General features: G+C 46.2%; 1 protein-coding gene across 3 annotated transcripts in view; it reads right to left on the minus strand.

The window, feature by feature from the left end:
• The window catches only part of LOC144145383 (monocarboxylate transporter 9-like), a 32,536-nt gene extending 15,268 nt beyond the window's left edge, over positions 1-17,268 (minus strand). For 2 of the 3 annotated variants that reach the window (XM_077676970.1, XM_077676969.1), the window contains exons 1-2: positions 16,828-17,268; positions 10,945-11,010 (exon numbers count right to left, since the gene is read on the minus strand). The gene's annotated coding sequence lies outside the window, so the exon portion shown is untranslated. The remainder of the gene's footprint in view (positions 1-10,944; positions 11,011-16,827) is intronic. The other variant, XM_077676968.1, reaches the window with a different exon arrangement.
• Between the last annotated feature and the right edge of the window lie 2,987 nt (positions 17,269-20,255).

The following is a 20,255-nucleotide window of genomic DNA, read 5'->3' on the forward strand; positions in this document are numbered from 1 at the left end:
ACTCGCCGTGACCCCTCTCACTCGCGCTCACACTTACCGCTCGCCGTCACCACTCGCACTCACTCGCGCTCACGCTCACCCCTCGCCATCACCACCCGCACTCACTCACGCTCACCTTTCACCGTCACCACTCGCACCCACTAGCGCTCGCGTTCACCCCTCATCGTCTTCTCTCGCACGCGAGTGTGTGCAGCAGACCCTCCATGATAAATGAAACCGAACACAATTAGCGTATTACGGCGTCAGAAGGTCTTCCAAATCATATTCTTAAATCAACACGCCACCAGATAATTAATTCTAGGGTGCCCCATAGCAGGAGCTCAGTGAAGACATATTTCCGCAGCTAAAAGCAATCCCGCCATTAACAATTATCCCAGCGAGCGCCCTCCTGCGACGAATAGCCAGCAGGGAGTACAAGCGCAATAGTGGCGCTCTCCGCGTTAAGCACCGCAAATGGCGCGAGTAGCGCGAGTGCACTCGCGAGTGGTGACCGGGGCTCACTGTGCACTCGCACTCACACTTGCCAGTCCCAAACGATGGCAAGGCTCACTCATGAGTAGTGAGTGCACTCGTGAGTGAGCCTGCCAACCTATAGCAGTGATGGAAGCAGCATTTTGCTTCTCGGAGCAGCTGTTGGAGCAGGCAAAATTCCAGTTTGGAGCAGCCATAAGCCACTTTGGAGCAGATGCCAAAATACGCTTCAATACAGGGTGTATATAATGCACAAGGAAACCGTTAAAGTTTCCAATATTTATTACGCACCATACTGCATGTAAAAATCAACAATCAAATGCAGTAGGCACATCATTTCAAAAATCCAAACAAGATCTCTGTTGCCTTCAACTTTCGGATAAAAATACTCGAGGTACATCACTAAACTGTCCTAGTTTTAAAACGTACATTTACACTTGCAGCCAAAAACTAAAACAAGGTAAACACAATTAGAGCAAAAGCCACCAAACCACAGTCATCCTTACGTCACGTTTTAAAAAAATTGAACATTTTAACTTCTGGGTTTTTCTGTATATGTAGTTCGGGCAAACCACAACAACGTTGGAGTTGGACCGATGCAGCATGTAATAGAAAATGATTGCAGAAAAACGTCTTGAAAAATATAAAGCCGAATAATACTAACTCTACAATGTTAACAACACTAGTACACGCCACAACGAACCGTTCATATGTTCTTTGTGATAAACATGGCAATGCCCCAGGGCGGCCGTAAAGCCATAAAAAAAGCCATGGACGATCACAGAAAAAGAAGGCCATGTCTACAGATGCGCAGACACATCGCAGCAAACTCAGTTTACAAGTGGGTTTGACTTGGATGTTTAAATAAAGTTGACACTAGACACAAGTTTATTTTCAGTTTCGGTTTTGCATTAGAGAGTTAGAAGTGCTACCACACGCTTTCGAAATGCCCCTTCGGCGCACGTTTGGAGCAAAAATCCCTTAAAACGACCATTTGGAGCAGCATGGAGCAGAAGTTTCGTCTTGGAGCAGTTTGGAGCAATTGGAGCAGCACTTCCATCACTGCTATAGGCCGCATAAATGCTTGCGTTAGAAGCACTCTCCGTTTATATTCGAGTTCAAGACATTGAAAATTGCAGCGTATTTTCTTGCAGTGTCTTTTTCACTACCTTCTTGCACCGAGAACGAGCGCAGGTATCTAAAGAAGCCTTCTAGGCAGCTTTCCCTCGTTGCGGGCTAGAAAACAAACTGCAAATGGATAGCGAATCCTTAGATTTCATAAACTAACCATGATAGCCTCATGTTCACAACTTACAAACGCCCAGAAATGTGCCTGTAAGCAAATGCTTGCGGCGCTGGCTTCACGAAAGTTATAGCACCATGCTGTAGACCTTAAGGAGACGCTACCGCGCTCAGGACATTGTAAATTTTCGAACGTGCGCGTCAAGTTGTTCGTCGACCTCAAAATTCCTCGCTCATATTCAAAGATCAACGAGTTCACGTTTCATACCTGTCTGCGGCGTATTGACCATTAGGTAGCGAACGCGCCTGTCGGCCCTCCACGGACAGCTTTACGCGCACATGTGGGATCGTCCCCTCGTTCTTACGGCGGCGCTCCGACATCTGATGCGATGTCTGCAGCGGCCGTTAGAGGTGCTCGACCCCCCGTCTGCTCTTTAGAACGTAAATTAAAAAAAAAAAGCGAAAATGTACAGAAATTCCGAGAATTGTCAACTGATGCGTAAGCACTATTAAGCCGCTTTCCTCCCTGTTTTCCCCTTCCACAAAGACTAAATGTGCGTGATGGTAGCAGTTATTTGCGTTAATTTTGCTGGTTATGCATTTTTCGTGCAAAAGCAGGGCGTCACACGATTGATGCTTTTTCAGAGTATTTTTTTCGTGGTTCAATTTGTTTTTCGGGGCTTTCTTATCTTTGTCTCCGTCCTGTGAGAGCTGTCCTGTTTGCTGTCTTTTCTCTGCTGTATATATATTCTGTATTCTATTTTCTTCTGCCGCCCTGTTCCCTTCTTTTATTTGCGTCCATGTTATTTCGCGCTCTTCCCCATGGTGCAAGCTGTGTGTAAGATAGACATTTCTTTTTTCGGTCGTTCCCTTTAGTGATGCTTCTAGCTTTTTTTTATTATTCCATTTCTAGTGTGTTGTCTCCTATTTTTTGTGACCAAGTATTATTACTTACCCAACAAAGCGAAAAAATGAGTTAGCCTGGATAATATGCATTTTTGTGCAGGTGCACGGCATTACACGGTTGGTGCTGTGGCGTACTCGGCAACGAATGCTTATGTATTAATATTTGTCTTCTGACTGCAGGACCGTTCACTTGTTCCTTCGGCCCTGACCGATCTCTTTTCATGTGTCAGTATTCTTTGCCGTACAGCCATGAAAATTGGCATGCCTGGTGATGAACTTAACTACGTAATGGTTATAACGGTGCAAAAGGAATTTGTTTGTCCCACAAAATTACAAAAAGCTAAAAAGGTACAAAAGAGCTAACGAAATCTCAAAGGTCTAGCTAACCCACAGCCTTCATGCGATTAAGAAACGAGTAAAAGGAAACGAAAACAAACAGAAATATAGAAAACAAAAGTTAAAATAAAGTTCGACATTACTTCACACCAAAAAGTATCAGAAAGCACCAACCGTGTAATGCCTTGTATCTTCACAAAAAAACACATAGCTGGCGAAGATAGAAGGGTTGATTCGTTATAATATTGTGAATGCAGATCGTTGGTAAAAAATGAAGGAAAAACAAACAAACAATTATAACAAAACGAAACGGTGAATTTACCCAATATAGCCCAACAGAAAGTTAAAAACAATGAACATTGCCCTAATCCAGCTACTGATAGCCAAATCTGGCTCTAAAAACCGCATAATGAAGTAACGAAATCACGAACGTCTAACTAATCGACCGTCCTCATCGAGCGAACAACTCAAAAACCAAAAATATAAAAACTAGCACACAAGATGCCACCGATAAAACGTAAGGTTTATGAAACGGAGAAACGGCGTAGAAATGCTCACTCATTAGCAGACAATTCTCCGCGTTTCCGTACAATTTGTATGCCTAGCTGCTGCTCCTCCGCGCCGTCACAAACACAAAACGCATAGCGCGGGGGTCATTTCAGTTGATCACAGCTGTATCAATTAATTTTTGCGAGCCTTTTTTCGAAGGCTGCTCAAAACTCCGCGCTCCGCACACAGAATCCGCTGCACCGTTGCTTGTAAGCTTGCATGGCTATGTTCAGACTACCGACGCAAGCCATAGCGTGATCTATGGACAAAAAAAAAAAAAAAAAAAAAAAAAAAAAACGCGTGTCATGCAGTCCGGTTGGATGAGGTGTGAAATGACGTCATTCTTTATAGTTATTACGACAGTTACCGCAACAGTCTGAACCCGGCCTAACCGACAACAGCCACCTGCTCACATTCGCAACTTTTTCCCCGTCGGCATCCCGTAGAGGCTGTTCCAGGGGCGGATCCAGCCACTCATTTTAGGGGGGGCGGTCACTTGAAGTACAAATGAAGAGGGGGAGGGTGTCTTTTGTTTTTAGTAGTTACTATTATCAAAGGAACCCCGTCAGAGCATAAATACTGTTATTTTTTGCTCACAGTGGTTCTACTCATTTGTTCTAATCAGTTTTCTAATCTTAATGAATTTCAAGAAATACTACAAATATCCGGCTACCATACTTTAGATGTAGGCACATTTTGCTGTGCTAAGCCTTTGTTAGGAATCGGGTTGCGTGGCCGGTGCGAACACGGGTTGGTGTCGTGCCGGGCAGTCATCAGGACAAGTTGATGTGAGAAAGAACGCTGTCTTTATACAATTATTTACATTATCCGGATCACAGTGAACAGGCACGGCGCTTTCCGGTGCACGGCACCATATTAAATGAGCCGATTGACGTCCAATCATTTTCCCTCTTTCGATGTGGTCACCAGAATTCCACTAATTCTTGGATATTTCCGGGGTCATAATGATGAGCACATACCTGCACAATTCAAAAGTGAATGTCCCATTGATAACCAAGCATTACTGCAGATACAATGGGAGTTCATGTACGAGACGAGAAACAATGCCACAGAAATATGTGCAGCTAGAGCACCACGACGTCTGGTTGGTAGATTTGGTCTACTGAAAGTTCTAATGTGAGCAATCCAATGCTACAACACAAATTTCAACCTCCGTCGTCCACGATTTCCGTTGGCGAAGCGATCAATAACTTTTTCACAGCCAACAGGGATGTCTCTGTGCGTATGTAGCAAGGCGAGGCCGGTCAGGCATGTCTCACTAATCTCTGATCGCAGCCATGTCTTTAAGCGGCGAAGCGTAGAGAAGGATCTTTCGGCGCTGGCGACGCTGACAGGGAGAGTGGCCAGTATTTGTATAGTGCTTTGATCGAAGGAAAGATGTCGACGTCGCACATGCAGAATGCTTCAACAGCAGTCGCAGGGATGTCGGCTCCTTGTTCTCTTTCACGCTTCCACTTTTCCCGCCATAGCCGCAGTTCTGCTGCAATAACACTAGCACTTATTGGGCCGTGCCTTACGAGCGATCCATACCGCTGGGAAATCTGCTTGACTACTTTTGCTTCGTCTTCTGATGCTATGGTATTCAGCAGCTGGGACGGCAAAAATAGGAAGAGCTCACAAACTCCAAAAGTATCATCATTGAATCTCCATTTCATGTCTGCCAACACATTATCCAGTAGAGGAATATACACTGTTGTACTGAAGAAGCTCTCTGGATCAAGCGCTGGAGTGTTAGACCTGTAGGACTGTTTCTTCGTGATGCGAGGTAGCCGCAGCTCTGTTTCAAGTTCATCCGCGAGCGCGACGGCTTTCTCGTAGAGAGGTGTGAACGCCTCTTCACTGTCACGCCTTTGAGCAGTGAGGGCAGCTACAGTGTCTGTCAGCGTATTCCTTGCTGTATGCACATCAACGCACTCCTTCTGGTAGAGACGACTCAACGGAAGCGTGTGAGCCAAAAGGTCCGAGAGGCAAACTATCGCCATTATGAACTCACCATCGCCAACGGCGACGCGGAGCGTCCTTGCTTTTGCATCGCTTTGAAGCTCCTTCCAGTTGGCGACGGCGTCAAGAGCTTTCTCCACGAAGACAAGAGATTCCCGAAATTGGATGACACTGTCATGTCGCTCCACCCATCTCGTCTCGCAAAGGCTTTTCAGCTGGTGGCCAAGTGTGTTCTTTAATACACTGTTTCGTTTTGGTGAGTTGAGGCGGTGAAGAAGGAAATTACCTCCTTCATAACCCCCACCGCGTTCCTAACGGCTTGAACGCGCGATGACTTCAAGATCGACAAGTTGAGTGCGTGGTTAAAACACGGAGAGTGAACTGCTTTTGTGGCACACCGCTTAATTTCTGACACGGCGCAACGCAGCTCTGACACCATGAGGCTGCATCCATCTGTAGCTATGCCGACGCACCTGCCCAAGTCGAATTGTAGGTCCTTCAGCATCTTCAGAACCCGCTCACCAAGTACTCTTCCTGTCAGGATAGGCTCAGTTATGCTGGCGTCGACAGCATGGCTGTCATTGCGAGGGTCAACAAATTGGAAAAAGTCCTCTCGTACAGCGTTCTCGTGTACATAGCGCAGAGCAAGACTTAGCTGCGACGTGTGAGATACATCGGTTGTTTCGTCGAACATAATGCTGTAGACGCCCGACTCGTGCACCCACTGAATAAAGGTAGCAAGAACCTCTTCTCCACAGGACTTGATCAATTCGTTCTGGGTCGTCTTGCTGATGTACGTGGCTCGAGATGATGTGCTGGCAAGGCGCTTCTGAAATTCAGTGTCCCCGCTTGATACTCGAAAGCGCAGAAGCTCGCGGAAATTACCCTCATTCGAAGTCATTGAGGCCTCATTTGACCGCTCAAGAAGTCTTCCGTCGTCTCGATGCCCACGAAATGATATGTTTTGGCGCCCTAGAAAGATGATAGACGTTATAATTGGGACCAGGCGGTTTCGGTTCTCGTTCACTTGATGTAGACGTTGATTGCTGATTTGGTTGGCTACATCTTTTTCGGGTGCCTTCAGACGTGCGAGCAATTCCTCCCCAGCCTGGATTGCTTCATTGTGGTACTTGCTTGCTTCATGTACAGAAAGATCGCCGTCCTTTCCCAGCAGCTTCGCAAAGGATGTGAGCGGCTTGGTGACCAGTTTTTGGAGTGGGACATTTTTCTGGTAGCCTCCCATCGCACCTGTTACGAACAAAACGCAGTACTTGCAGTACAGGCCCCTGCTATAATCGGACAGGACAAGCCACTTGAACTTGTTTAAATGCGACCGACTTACGTATCGCTTCTCATTTTTGCCGTTTTTGCGGTGAAGTGAGAATGGAAAACTGTAGTTATCCGGAGGGCACCAATGCGTTTCCAACAAACGCCGTTTAGTGTAGTCATCGACTTTCCTACCGATGAACTTTCCTATATCACTCGAGAATTCCGCGGAGATGCTCGGAGATACCACGTCCAATCTTTCGCTTTCAAATTCGATAGTCTGGTGGCATGGAGAAGAAAGGGGTGAACATTCGCCTTGCAGAGGTAGCGATGCGCTACATGCTGCCGACCGTGGAAGAATACAGGTGTTACCGTATTTCTCGTCCAGTCGTAGCGTTGGCACAACTGCTGATGAGGTGGCCTGTTCCGTGCCTTCGACTGCAACATGTAGGGATTTCTTAGCAGCAGGAAGGAATAACTTGTCGATCTTCTGCGAACTTGCCCTCTTCATTCTTCAGAGAGAGCTTTGGGGTTGCAAACAGGCGAAAGAAAATGTGATAGTCCAATGCTGTAGGTGTACATGACAAGCCGCAATTGCGAGCTTCATGTTTTAAGATGCTTCATGTATCAATATGCAGAATACAAAAAGTAATATTTGCTGACCTGACGATAGAACGAGAACTCATGACTTAAAGCCACATCCTAGAATCTGTGCGAGAGTATATGAACATTTAAATTACTAACAGGGGAGCTTACCCAGCAAAGAAAATTCTTCGAACAATAAATGAATACACACAGGAGATTGCGCAAGCACTGCTCCACTTGCTCATCTTCAATCATGCGTTGCATCGTTTTAACAAGTAAAACAGAGCGAGAGCAATTTCAACGTGCAGAAGCATCGCAGACGACGAAAATTAGCAAACGGCGCAGTGCTTAGGCATATTTACGTAAACCTTACAGGGGACTTTCAGCGGAATACTTTAAAAAGAACTGTTCATCGTGTAATCGAAAGAATTAATCACAAAGCGCGTAGCGACATGATGTCGTGCTAAGCTTGAGCAAGAGATGCTGTATCGGCTTACGATAATCAAATCGCTTGTACTTTAGAAAAATTATTTCAGTCTATGTGACATTGCTTCACTACCTTTGAAACTCCCCAGCATAAAATCGTGGGCAGTGTTCATTTCATCAATATGAAACAACACATGCTCGTATTCTTTGTAAACGCATGTTTAGAAAAACGTACCTTGAAGTTTTATCATATGAATAACCTATACTGCTGCAAAAAGTACTTAATTCAATCACTGATGCATATTGTCGTAGCGGGTTCTATAGGATTTTGGTACATTCCTCGTAACTGCGTTAGAAGGGTCAGTATAGCAACTACAACATCCGGGGTATGCTTGGCTGAATACTGGCGTGACTGGCATCTCGAATACTGCAGCTAGCAATGATAGGCACGTTTCAAGTCTTCTTCTACTCAAAAACGAAACAATTAAGAGGTGCGGGTATCAAATATAAAGTTCTAAACGCAAGCTATATATTTGCGCGTGGCCAACGCTTACCTCGAGTCGTCAGGATGGGTCAAGTGGCTACTACAGTACCAGTCGTCAGACTCATGCGACTCGGCCGACGAAATCATGTGCTGGTCATGTATTGAGCACGTGAGTGTTTCGTCACCTTCGACCACATGTCACACCTCCTTCAACTTGTGCCGCAGTACTGAACCAACTGAAGCACCGAACCTTCTTGCCTCGTCGGCTGACGAATAACGATAAAAGTGTACACACCGATCGGTTGCTGGAACTCAAGTGTCTTTATTAAGCGAAGAGAAATGGTGACCCCCCCCCCCCCCCCCGGTCCCCGATGGCGCGGCAGCGCAGGCGTGGAACACGATATCTCACGTGTCATACATCCGGCGGGTCAGGTAACGCGAACCGCCCGAGCAAGCGTGAGAAAGGCACCTTCAGTGAGCTGTGAAGTGCGCGTCCACTACACTTCTGTTTATTTTGATGGAAAAAAACAGAGCGGTCAGAGCGGCTGTAGCAATCCCGGCTACGCAGCGGCGGCCGCGGCTTATTGGACCGTCTGAATAAATACAAAAGCACACAAAAATGTGGGAGGTCACTGCTCTTTTTGTTTCAATCTCCTGAACGACAGCATGCGCGAAGAAAGCGGGGGCAGAGAGAAAGCCCAAGCACGGCTGCTCCCCCCGCCGCTCCGCGAAGCTGTCGATTAACTTGCGCCGGTTCACGGCTGGTGCACCGGTCTGCAGCTCCTGGGTTTGTGAGGGTAAACCGTGCTTGCCTAGCTCGGTTTGCGATAACCACGGTTAGGAGACTAACTTCGGTTATGCCTGCCGTGTAGCTACCTCTCAAGCCGTGAAGGCCGATCATAACAGCCGTTCCAGCCGTTCTAGCCATTCGGCTTCCTCTGCGGTTAGGGCAGTCGTGTCGGGGCAACCTGACCAAGGAGGTGGCCACAGGCACTGAAGGGAGGGGGGAGAGGGGGAGATGTTGACACAAGCTTTGGGGGGGGGGGGGGGGGGCGATCGCCCCTACCGCCCCCCCTCTGGATCCGCCACTGCTATAGTTACGTCCATTACTGCTTTAGATTGTTACAGTAAAATGCACTAACATTTTTATTTGTTACATACATTAAATAATTTCACTTCCTGGCCTCGCCCGCTTAAACCACAGTTTCCCGCTTTACAATTTACGATTTTCTGCGTTGTTTACACATGTATACTGCCAATGCATCCCTGCACATTATTTTCCTAGCAGTGACGAGCGCAACAACACCACTTTATCATCGCTCAGGGAAGCGAACACACGGTGGAAGCAGAGAAATATTGACGTCTCCTTTTCCCGATAATCGGGTGATGTTGCGATCGATACTTTTTTTGCGCTGCACTCGTGAATGCATGCGGTGAGAAAGCGTGGACGAAACAGATTATTGTACTAGACCTAAAAGTATACGAATACAGGTTGCATACAAAACGACACGTTAGCAATACTAATAACCAGCGATACGGAATTTGTTGAATGCACTTACATTTGTTTGTAGCGGCAAACAAATGTACCGTACTGAGCTTGCTCTCTGCTCTCTGAGCTTGCCTGAACTTGCAGTGTTGTGCAACCAGAATTAATAAGACGGGAACATCCTAGTGGCTGAGAATACGGAACATACGCGAACTGTAGGGAACTAGTATGTCAGCGTACTATATTTAACAGCGAAGCTGTTAGCCTCTCATTGGACGGAAAATTTCGTGCCGGAAAAAAAATCCAGGCAGGACCCAGCAGCTTTCGCCCAAGACACCGAACGCACGCGTAGGGTTGATCAAGCGTACAGCATACAGCTCAGTATTCGTGTACATAAAAAACCTCAAAACAAGCATCGGAACCGCATGATGGATGATAAGGCGCCGGTGGACAATGAGACCACCCTCTTCCAATGTGTCCTGGTAAAATTTAGGTTTGCAGCTGTTCTCGAAAGATGAGAGGGGTTGACGTCACTCGAGGGCATGGGTCAGGCTAGGCGGGACGCAGCATTTTTCACCCAAGACACCGAGAGCATACGTCAGGACTCAGCATTTGCCGCCAGAGAAGCCGAGTGCAAGCGATAAGCCCACCAAGACAACGAGGCACATTTCATACCCTCCCCCATCAGCACGTGTAGTGGTTTACAACGGCTGCGCTGGACATTCACTTTCGCAAGGCGGGATGGCGTCCTTTTTGTTGGATAAAAGGATCTCAACCGCCAGTAATAGGGCCTTCAGACCCTCCGGCGTCTGATCCCGACAAAACAATGGCGTTAAACTACGTACTCTTAAGCAAGTAATTCAGAATTTGTCGTAATATTTATAATGTAATGTAAACTGACTTTGGTAAGCCGAGTCCGTTACTGCTTAGGTGAAAGCCCCAACGAGTATCCAAGGGTTCGGAGCCTGGGCATTTATGTTTGTGTGTTTGTTAGCACGCAAAGGTACCACAAAATGCCCGCAAAAAAGAAGTTTGTAGAATTTCTTAAATTCAACTTCCGCTGAAAAAGTCAATTTCCCGCCACGAGACCTTTCGTTTGCGGTCCTTCTGTACAAAAGATTTGTAGAATTTCTTAAATTCAACTTCTGCTGAAAAAAAAAATGATTTCCCGCCACAAGACCTTTCATTTGCAGTCCCTGTGTACAAAATATCAAACTGCGGTGATACTTACTTGTTTTAGAAACCCGGACTGTCGCCCCGGCTTCTTCGATAGGCTTTGGCGCTGCCGACATGGTCCCTGTATGGTGCACAATGAGGCCGCGAAGTATTACAAGTCCGCGCTATTACTCAGGTTGGAAGGCCGCATACCATCACATGAGAGCTTCCATCGGCGCGATTCAAGAATGATTCGATAAGGCCGCATGCCGATACTACCCTTCTTGTCTCACGATAGCGTTTTTCTTTTCTTAAACAGTATGATGACGTAGCTTTGTTCCTGCTCCCCTCCCCCTTGTCGCCGGTACGGCCAACTGCGGTCTAAAGCCTTCTTATTCACTATCCACAAGTGGCTTTGATTTTATTGTTAACGGACTGCGTACGCATGGTACAAGATCCAATCACTCTTGCGCTGCTTTACTTTACGACGCTGGCCTAAGGCGAACAAAAGGCTGCTTGTCCGATAGGCACCCAATGAACTGCCGGCTTTCTTAGGAAATTTTCAGCTCCTCACGTGATCTGGTGACCTAGAACGTGCCTGAGATACGGGAACAATAGTAGCCTAAGATTCCTCCCCTCGACAAAGTAATCTCTGAAGAGTTCAGAACAAATACATTCTTATATCGTGTTTCATAAGTTCTGCGCCTGTTCGGTGCCTATTTCGCTCAGGGTATTCAGCTCATTCACCGACTAGCCAGCCAGTCCTATAATGGCGATCTAAGTAAGAGCCAAAATATCGCCCGAGAAATAATCAAACCTTTTACCCCTCCTTGCTGTTGACTGACAGCATTATGCGTCATAGAGAATCAAGGAAGTTGCGAAACGTCACCTATATATACACCATGGAGCGTATTTCTTCAAACGCATTTTTTCTTTTCCGGTTTCCATCTAAAGCCGGAACCCAGCACTAAATCCTGAAGGGATCAGTACAAACAATGGTGTTTTTTTTTAATGCATTAATGGGACATTGCAGGGTGAAAATATTTTTGTTTGAACAGAAATTTCATGCGTTTCGTAACTCTAATCGGATCTTCTTCGACGAAAAACGATTCCTAGTTCGCTGAGAAGTAAATAATTGAAGCTTGGATTTCACTCCCATGTTTTCTTCTATTTTTTGTGACGTTGAGGAGCACGCAACAAAGTTCCCAAAGCATGCTGGGCGTTATTTTCAATTTTACTCAATCGTCGCCACCTTCCTAAAGGCATGTTATCACTGGCTTTCACTTTCGTTGCGAAGATTAGGGGCCAAGCAGTTTCTGACGCTATCTCGGCGGAAAATACACGTGATATTCCGAAATACGATTGTCGGTCGTATCGTTTCAAGCGGATTTCTGTAATAACCTCTTAGTTTGCCACTGGATCTTGCATATGTATGCGCTACTGGTAAGTAGGTACGGTAGGCTCAACTTTCGTCCGTATGCAGGCGTCTTTCGATTGCTCTTGGACGCAATGTGACACCTTTGAACGAAATCGAAACTAAAACACAGCCTACCTCCTGGACTGACGCAAACGATTTTAGTTTTGCTAGCTGAAGTTTGTGTCTTTTAAAAAAGCACATGATGGGAAAAAAAATTCCGACATACATTTCATTTATACTTACATGTCCCTGCAGCCTCAGCGTTTGTTTCAGAAAAGCGTTCAAGCAAGTTCCACCAATCCCGCGCCTGACCCTTCGAGGTCCTGTGTCGCAAATTGTCGCTTTTGACATTTTCTCTAATAATAAGTAACTGCTGCTGCGGCCCGTATTCACGATGCTGTAATCTGCGGATCCAGGCCAAGTTCCGTTTACACTTCGCTGCCACTTTAAACCCAGTTCGTCTTTCCGTCTGAACTAGAATAACGTTTTTAGCGGTCGAGTTGTTCCCAAATTTATATTTCTACTACGAACAGCGCGAAAACTGAGTGCCTGGAGTCAAGGTCGTTGCCTTCACAACCCTTCGGTGCACAGTCCAGAGTTCCGCATATATTCATGCGGATGAAAAGATTGCGCAGCTGAGATATAAATGAGCACGCACTCACTTTATCGTAGATGTTGCTTCGACAGCGCTTCTAAAAAGAAAAGAGGTTGACAGTACTATTAAATTTTTCCAGCATCCCCCGCAAACCTTAAATGGACCCTGCAACACTTCTTCAATCTTTTTTCTAAAGAATAAATACTTTTATAACGTAGTCAACAAACACATCCAGTTCTTAGAGCAAGAGGTCACAAAGTACCTCAGCCAAAAATTACTGTTCTATGCCCACCAGATAACTTGGAAAGCTGCTCAAAATGTATTTCTCTCTTTCCCTTGTCTTGGCGTTCTTCTAGTGCTCGAATTACGTCGTTACAGCAATTTAGCGGCTATTGGTCACTTCCTTTCTGTTGCAGCAATAAACGCATTGGATAGCCACTTTAGAAAAAAAAGCCAGAAACCAAGCAGAAACGTAAGGCGGATAATTTTGCTGCGACGAGCAAATCACGCAGTGCTGGTCCGAGCTACTGATGACAATGGCAATGCCTTGACAATGCTTTGAGTCGTGAAGGAAAGGGCGCAAGCATTTATCGGAAGTATTGCAGAGTTTCCTTAAACAAGCTGGAACCGAGATCACGTCACTAATACATGTTCACCAAATGCGGTTGATAAAGTCAATAGCGGGAAAGCCTCTGCTGAGCCTCATTCATCATTTACGGTGGTGGATGTTGAAAATGAAGCTCTTGTAGTTGAATGACATTTATTGGAGCTGGAAAAAAGAAAGGACGGTGTGTGGCATCTTCCTTGTACGGAAAGTCGCAGGCCCCTTCCCCTGCCCTATTTCGGGAGATCAGGCTTATCTGATGAAATTCGGTTTATTTTTAGCGTTGATTTTACCACTGGGAAATAGGGTTGGTCTGTCCAACCAGATCACCAATTCACGTACGGAGCAATGGGTGTCTTTTACCCTCCCTTTTAACGTGGCAACTCTTAGTGGTGGTATCGGACTTGATTGCTAGCGTCACGTGTTCTTTCACGGCCATCTATTGCGTTATTACAATTCCGACGCCAACAGATTCCCTATTAAAAAAACCACTCGGAAATAAATTTTTTGAGTTCCAAATAAACAATCATCTCAAGCTTCCAAGCTAGAATCGATATTGTGGAAGTCATTTTCTGCGTTCGTTGGACTTTGGACTCAGTCGTCTTTTTTCCTCCAAGCCGTAACACTACCGAGCACGAAACAAAAACTCCTGGGCACGTGAACTTGCGCGTTTTCAAACACATCGATAAACTTCTTGAACGTTCACAATTTTGTGTCTGGCCTCCTAATGATTCGGGCTGCCGAGGGGGCCCAAGAGCACACAACACTTCTGTTGTTTAGCCTGGAATGAGCAAAGTGGGTTGCGGAGGAAGGCCAGGACTTGGAGATAGTGCTTGAACACAGGAAAGCTTATCTCTTGCCGCAGGTAAAATAACAATCTACATTGGCTTTTCCGGAGTTCATCTACAGCAGTACGCGTCTCTCGTGGCCCGAATCCCACGCCTCAATTATTTCACAGTGCGGCCTGCGCTAGCAGTACGATAATATCAATAGTGTTGGAACGAGTGGAAGGTTGTAAGAAAGAGCGTATAGTCGATAGGATGCGTGCCATGCATCCTGTTATGCTTGCATAATCGAGTACGTGGGCTCAGTATCCGAAGGGCGTGACGAGAACGTGGACTAAATACCGCGCCGGTTACTAGGAACTGGAACCCAAATAATGTATTGTCTTCTCGGTGCCCTACGTTATTACTTCGTATTGTTTCGTTATTGTTTCGTATTGTTGCCTCACTATTTCGTATTTGTTTTCGACTGTGCTTGCCTTTAATCGGAAATGCGGGTCAAAAAGTTTGTTATTTCGGCCAATCAAAAAGACCGCCCGTAATGGCGCAGGACTGAAAAAGAGAAGACAGATGCGTATAGTGCCTTGTACAACCAAAGAAACGGAATTGCCCAGATGGTTTCAATGCAGGCCCGCCCCATATGTGACGTTGCGTCTACATCTCAGATACGCCGAGATTAAACCGCCACAAAGAACGACATTTACCAGCTCTACTACCTCTGCTTCGGATTAAATGAAACATTTATACCCCCCCCCCCCCTCGACCTTCACTGAAGCCTGACCAGGTTATATCTGACATATCCCGCAAACTGGCAGGTGTAAACTAGCTTTTTAACACCAAAGTAATGTTCATTTTTTTAGTTAGTTACTATCAAACGATGTGCTTTCCTGCTCTGATCATGAAACAGGTCCAATTAGTAGCCACGCAGAAGGAAGCGCAGATAACCGAAAACGAATATTTCTGGTGGAGGAAGTACATCCAAGAATGCAGCGAAAGCTGCGCTCCCGTCGCAGTCAGAAAACACGCGAACAGAAACAAAATATGCACACGTCGCTGTAACGACGATTTAGGTACCGCTGTGCGAAAAGCGCTCCAATTTAAAGGTAGTGGCGCATGACGTTTTTCAGCACTGTTACAATCACAGCGCGGAGTTTAATACATGCGCCAACGTGCAAATAATGCCAATCGTGTCAAAATTACAGTAACTGTTACTTTCGTAGCCAATCGTAGCTAACCATTATTTAAGTCTAGCTGACTGAAAAAGAAAACAGAAAAACTAGAGCCCCGGTTCACCAAACTGTTCGTTCGTGACATAGCGTAGCAGCAAATTGTGATTTCGCAGATCCCACAGATACGGGCCCCCTCTACCCCCCCCCCCCCCTTAGAAAAGTAAAATGACAGACAACGAGTAGACTAATCACAAAGTACCCTTACGATAACTTCGCGGCAACGCAGAGTGTACAGGTGCCGTCATAAGTAATTGGAACAAGGATTGGTGAATATCACAAAATAATTATGTTACTGGCTTTATGACAGCCATTATCGGTTTACAGAAAGCTTTTTCTATTAGGGAAGACTTCTTTAAACGCACACCAATGCAGCCAGGGTGTTTCCGGAAGACGAAATTACTGTAAATTTGCAAGACCGTATTACAATTACTTTTCACGGCGCCTGTACGATTTCCCTGCGAATATTTTGCAGTCTCGCTGAGCCTCCAGGTTTAATACCCATTGATCTTCTGGGCATACATTGTGGAGACAGAATCGATGTGTTTATTATTTATTTGAAGCTGAGATGAGATTTGATTTTGGTACCCTGTAATCTGACCCTACGTTTCCATTTCAGAATTTCTAGCAAACTGGAGAATGTTATGCAACGACCATATGTAACTTCTAGATTCGCTGCGCACCCCGGAAGTCCTGCATAGTTAAATGCGACCGACCTTGTTAGGTTGCTGCTTTTTCATTTAGAAAAGAAACTGTTCTGGTAGAGAGTTAAAATTTAGTTTCTGTTAAGCTTCAAAGCCTGCGCCAACGTTCCTCAGGGACATTCTTGGAACTTTTCGATCTTTAAAAAAATGCTCGGCTATTGCAGCTACGGCTGCGATAGCTGAATTTATAGGAATATCCGCCGAACTGAAAATACCGCACGTCTTCTCTGTTGAAGCCCGCAAACATTGAAGTCACGTTTAAACGAAGGTGTATTAATTTTTATAGTTGTTGTTTACAAGCCCTCTGAAATCCCATGGCCAGCCTAAGTAAGGGATGGAGTTCGAAGATTTTTTGTGCCATCTCGTTCTTGTAGTTTTATATCAAAAGTGGCAGGACTTACGGCGTATTTACCCCTTATATGACATAAGCATCACAGCGAACTGTTTAAAAGACTGAAATATAAGTGCGCTTGTTAGATTCTGGCTTTGCGTCAGCAGCTACACGCCGCATAAATACAGTACTGATTGCGGCCCATGCTGTAGCTGGGCTCTAGTTAGTTACCTTGGCTAAAAAAAAAAAAAATAAACGAAGCAAGGTAGCGGCGAATTTCGGAAGAAAGGCTTCACTCACCTCGAAGTAACTTGGAGCATGTTTTTGTCTTGCCCTTGGCTGGAAGTCAAGGCTCCAGAGTGGCTCGGCAGCCTAATCGTGCCAGTTTGATACGCAGCTCCGTAGGAAAGGAGACACCGGAGACTTATGTCTGTACGCACCGTCGACCAGAGCTTGGCTTGCCGAGGAGCAAGCGCGATGCGGAAAATCGCCACAGAAACCCTTCCTCCAAGCGTGGGAGACCGCGCGCGCGGGCTTTTCCGAGGAACTCGAAGCGGCCGACGCAACCGCAAGCAACGCGACACTGCTGCAACGCTGGCGCGAAACCACAACTCGAGTTCTCACGTGTCGGAGTCGACAGTTCTTCTTCAACGCTGAGCTCGTCCGCTTCACTCTATACGCCTTCCGGCGCGAGCGAAGTTTGTAGATCGAAACCTGCGCTCGCTGTCCGTCAAAGCTCCGTCGGCTCCGTGGGAAGCGGGAGAGGGGAGGTGAAGGAGAGGGCGTTCCTCTCTCTCCGTACGGCGACGCGAGTCGTAGCAACCAGACGAGGGAGAAGTTAAAGTGCAAGTCTTAACTGGCGCAGCGTCGTCGTCCAAGGCCGCGATTAGAAAAGATCTACGCGAGTGTATTTAAATCAAAAGGAACACGAGGAGGCGTCACCGTAACGGTCGGTCAATACGGGCGACGGTGGCGGGACAAGTGAGCAAGATAAAGGCGCCGATAAATAAGTTTACAGGAGAAAGGAGAATCTTTTATGGAAAGAAGGTTCGAGGCCGACATCAACAGCAGGATAAAGTGCAAGGAGGAAGCGAGGGTAAGGAGGCAGTGGGCTGGAGGTCCCAGCAACTTGAGCCGAATGAGTGCGTGTGTAGATCTTGATGCACAAAATAGAATCGAGGGCAAAATTACCAAGGCGAAATGACCACGTGGGATGAAATGAGCGACAAAACAAAGCAACATATATAAGAAACTCACAAAAGCGGATGGAATCGCCCGGCGTGAGCAATAAAGGGTATAAAAAAATTAAAAATGAAGCTCCTGGGCGTCACTAATAAGCGAAGACAGAAAATAAAAAAAAAATATTACAATAGCCTTACGCTACCGAGATCAGCAAAGTTGTCAGTTTCTCATTCCATCTCGTTATTATCCGAACGGATGTTTAATCGGACTTTTTAGTCGTACACAAGTGGGTAACCACCAACTAAAAAAATCACAAGCGGCCTAGGAAAGCTAACGTTAGCGTATACAGAAAGCAAGCGGACATAAGAGCGTGCCTGTACTTCAAAGTTTTGGCTAAGAGGACGAAATGACACGTTTTGAATTCCTTTAGTATTGACTGGTGTAATTAGCAAAGTACATTTACATGTTTTATTTCGTTTTCATTGCTCTCGTAAATTGTAATAATGAAGAGATAAGCATCTCTATGGTTCTATACGTGTCGTTTCCATTGTGTAAATCACATGCGTGGCTTTTCGTTACCTAGGAGATAAAACAGTCATATGTTTTCTGTGTTTTGGTTTCAGGTTTAGATTGCTCTATTGGCTTCATGTTACTCAGGCAAAGAAAATTGTGTCTGTTAGTTCAGTTGTTCTCCATGTTGTTATCTATGCTGAGAGGCGTTGGCTCGCTGTATGCAATGTGTACTGGGACCTCGTCAAGCTCTCGCATGATATGCTTTTTGTCCCCGTTTCCCTAAATTTCTGTGTATTAGAAATGCTCAAATAAACTAACTTCAGATGAACGCAAGCCGCGTTAATCTGCACCCCCTTGAGCACCCAATGTTCCTTTCACAGCCGCAAAAATGCGTAAAAATTAAACATCGCAACTTTCCCCCTGCGCATTATACCTAAAACTAGAATTGAAACTTGACCTCCAACGTCGTCCGAGTCCCTGCAGGCCTTGGCTATCTCAGGGCTGTTGGTAATCGCGCAAGGCTCCGAGAAAGAGAGGTGAATAAAGGTCGCCGGCTCCGGCGCGTGAAATATCGCAGTCAGTCAGACCCCGTGGCGCCTATGCGCTGCCACGCGATGTATGATACGCGAGGGAGCCGAGAGTGATCCACCCGTTTGCGTCCGCAGCTCCATAGCCAATCCCAGCCAATTGGCGCTCGGTTGCTGCGCATCTTTCCGCCTGAGGGGCTGCGAGGCTGCACTGCCAACGGCGCGAGGGAGCCGAAGAGGGTGCGTGGTCACTTGGGCCTGGGGGCATTACTCGCTGGGACACTGCACCAGCCTTTGGCAGAGCTTAGCGTTAGTTAGAAGCATGGATGATGTATTATGCGCGTTGCTTCCGTCACTCCCTCAAGATAAAAAACAGACGGGGGGAGTTGTGTTTCAGATCCTATCGAGTCTGCTGTCTTGTGACTCTAACTCAGCTGGAGCCTGGATGAATTTGTTCCTTGGATGTCTTGGCTGCTTAAGTATGGTAATTTGAAGAGCCTGATTTTACGGCAAATGCATCAAGTGGGTAATAATTAATTACGCACGTGTCGATGCCGGGAACATCAATCGCGTATTCGTTTTCTTAATAAATACGCCCAGTGTTTCCCATCCAAGAGAAGACTTAAAGGGACCCTGCAACACTTCTTTCAACTTTGTTTGAAATCTTAAATGCTTGCAAAACGCAGTCGCCCAACACACCTAGTACTTTGATTAGGGGGTTGCCAAGTACATCATCCAAAAATTACTCCTCTATGCCCATCAGACAACTTGTAAACTCGCTCAAAAGATTTTTCTTTCTTTCCCGGTCTTGACATTCTTCGACGGATCGATTTACGTTACCAAAGCCATGTAGCGGCTGTTGGCCGGTTTTCCTTCAGTTGCAGGAATGAACGCTTTTCCATAGCAACTTTAAAAAAAAAAGTCACAAAAACAAAGCACAAACGGGAGGCGTATCTGCTGCAGCGAGCAAATCACGCAGTTCCACTCGGTGCTGGTAATAGATTTAACGTTCGCAGTGCTTCCAGACGCGAAGGAAAAAATGAAAGCGCTTATCGAAAGTGTTTCAGGGTCCCTTTAAATATGGTAATTCAAAGAGCCTGCTTTTACGGCAAAGGGCTCAAGTGGGTAATCATTGGCGCACGTAGCGATGCCGGGAACATCAATCGCGTATTCGTTTTCTTGGTAAATACGCCTAGTGTTTCCCATTTGAGTGGAGGCAAAGGGACGCTGCACCACTTCCGATGCACGCTTTCGCTCTTGCCTTCGCGTCTGGAAGCACTGCGAATGCTGTAGTTATCGCCAGCACGGAGCGGCACTGTGTGATTTGCTCGTCGCAACAGATGCGCCTTCCATTTCTGCTTTGGTTTTGTGGCTTTCTCTTTAAAGTGGCGATCGAATGCGTAAATTGCTGCAACTGAACGAAAGCCGGCCAATAGCCGCTACACCGCTGTAATGACGTAATTCCAGCGGTCGAAGAACCCCAAGACGGGGAAAGAGAGAAAAATC

Source organism: Haemaphysalis longicornis, unplaced genomic scaffold (assembly GCF_048455015.1).
Source record: "Haemaphysalis longicornis isolate Haplotype H1 unplaced genomic scaffold, Haemaphysalis longicornis Haplotype H1 scaffold_7, whole genome shotgun sequence".
Taxonomy (NCBI): Eukaryota; Metazoa; Arthropoda; class Arachnida; order Ixodida; family Ixodidae; genus Haemaphysalis; species Haemaphysalis longicornis.